The following is a 2,383-nucleotide window of genomic DNA, read 5'->3' on the forward strand; positions in this document are numbered from 1 at the left end:
TGTGTGTGTGTGTGTGTGTGTGTGTATGTTTGAGATTTGTCTTGCACATGCCAGAAGTTTAATTCAGCAGTTTCACATAACTTCAAACTTCACATGTACTTCACATTCTGTACAATTCTAATGATTTAGTCTTATTCTAGATGGTTCTAGACAAAATGTTCATTTTAGTTTTATTCCTAAATTTTTACCAGTATATGTTTACTGAATGGGTTGTGACCTAATTACAGCAACATCCCTGCTCACCAAATAATTGGTTAGTAGAGTGTGGCTGCAGCATCCACACATCCATGGCAGCTTTCCCCCGCCCCAGCAGGTCATAATCGTTCTCATTAATCTGGATTGTTAAAGCTTGGATTTTGGCTACACAGGGCAAAATGCCAGCATCTAACACTAAACCATCTGAATTAAATGCAAATGACTGAAAAGAGGTGCAGAAAATGTTCTATACMAACCACATCMGGATAAGAAAAACRATCAGAAARTGCTTAAAATGGCAAACAAAGGGWCATAAAATCATGCAAAACATCTGTRGGATGCACAGCTGGAGACCAAAAACAATCACAAGTCTCATCRGCTTGATGAGGCTTTCTACTTGCTCAATTATATTTAGTCTGGTATCGGACATTTTAAATTTATTTCAGCCAATGATTCATGACAGGAAAAAAAAAATCGATTTTTATTTGTGTATTTGCTTTATTAATTATGTTTGCATGCTAATAGTTTGTCCTCCACGTTGTAACACAGAATTGCCACTAGGTGTCACTGTCGGCCAAACAAATAAACAAGGAAACATTTTGGACAGCAAATTAACACTGCAAATACTTGAGCATTGGATATTTGTTATTATTTAGACCTAATTTTAAAAGAAAGATGTCATGTACATAGAAACAAAATTTGCTAAATATTTGTGATTTTTCTCATATTAAGGGTTAACGTGTCATTAAATATAAATCTTGTAAACATCTACTTTTGTTTTAATTATCTGTAGCACTCAGTTTATTTTCTAAAATTACTTTACTTTAATTAATTTTCGTTTGTACAGTCTTTAGTCAAAGTTTCATTTCAGAAGAAGAGAAAAAGAATTAATTTTTTTTCCCTGATTGCATGTAAACAAATGACTCGTAATTATGTTGGCAACAAAMCACGACTCTGGTGATTGCTTGTTTATTAAGAAATGATAAAGTTATTTTGGTACTGAATGATGTATATTAAGTGTTTTTTATTTTTTCAGAGATAACACAAATATATAAAAATTAGACTCAAGATGTTTTTTTTTTAATCCTATTATGACAGCTTTAGTGGCATTCTCACTACTGTGGAGACCATGACATATATTTTTACTAATGGATATGCTATTGTATATGTCATTTGTTTCAAATCTGACTTGTGATAATGCTATTCTGACAAGAATATGTGCTATTATGATATATCGATAAGTAATTACAGATGGGAATGTGATTTAATTATATGTTACAACGGTCTGCCATACAAATCGCTCCCTGCGGCAGCCATATTGGAATGCTGGATGTGGATAGGAGGAGGAGGGGGAAACAGAACAGGCGACGTGAGTGAGAAAGAAGCGGAGGCTGGCAGGCAGGCAAGAAGCGAGGAAAACCCTCTGTCCGTAACCTCTCCCAGCCAGCTGCACAGCGGAAACAGCGGACTTATTACCCGACTTAGAACAGCTTTCCCCGCCGGTGAAGTCGACTCAAACTTCCCGGGCGCTTCTTGGAAGTAAAGGTGAGTGATGTTCAATTTTTTTTCTCGACTATTTCAACTCCTGAAAAATTCACAGCATTCCGCTAGCGGCTTCCTCTCGAACATTTAGACAAGTTTAGTTCTAATGCTCTCACTATATGAACTGGGCGTGTTGGATAATGTATTTTAGTGGATATAACCACCATAGTTTTCCTGTTTGTAACTTGGAATAGCTGAAAAAGGTGACCTACCGCTGCTAAACTCGTCGCCACACTAAAGGGGGTGATCGTGGTTGTAATTTACGGTAAATAAGTGCACCGGATTAACCTACATTTAGCTTCAAAATCCATTACAAGGACTCATTTGTTCCCTGTCTGGACCCAGTTCAGTGCTCACCTTTATTTACCTCCAGAACAAACCGAACTCTGTGAACTTTTATGTTGCATTTCGCCTTGATGTAAAAACATTTAATTACTCCAGTCATTTCATAAAATATGTAAATGACTGCTATGACTTCTTATTATATTATCTGCACACTTTTATTGTGATGTAACTAGTTAAATACGGAAACAAATCAACTGCAGACTTTTTTAAGTGAAGTACTCCGAGATTTTTTTTTTTATAATTTTTCTGAAATTATTCTTGTATTTGTTTTTATTATGATGTCATTCAGGTGGGTTTTTCA

At 35.5% G+C, this 2,383-nt stretch overlaps 1 protein-coding gene across 2 annotated transcripts in view; it reads left to right on the forward strand.

Annotated features, from left to right (window-relative positions):
* Nucleotides 1-1,525: 1,525 nt before the first annotated feature.
* ptk2aa (protein tyrosine kinase 2aa) overlaps nt 1,526-2,383 on the forward strand; it is a gene marked incomplete in the record, with an annotated part of 58,107 nt that continues 57,249 nt past the window's right edge. For both annotated transcript variants that reach the window (XM_014009274.1, XM_014009275.1), the window contains 1 exon segment: nt 1,526-1,740.

This window comes from Austrofundulus limnaeus, unplaced genomic scaffold (genome assembly GCF_001266775.1).
Source record: "Austrofundulus limnaeus strain Quisiro unplaced genomic scaffold, Austrofundulus_limnaeus-1.0 Scaffold56, whole genome shotgun sequence".
Lineage (NCBI taxonomy): Eukaryota > Metazoa > Chordata > Actinopteri > Cyprinodontiformes > Rivulidae > Austrofundulus > Austrofundulus limnaeus.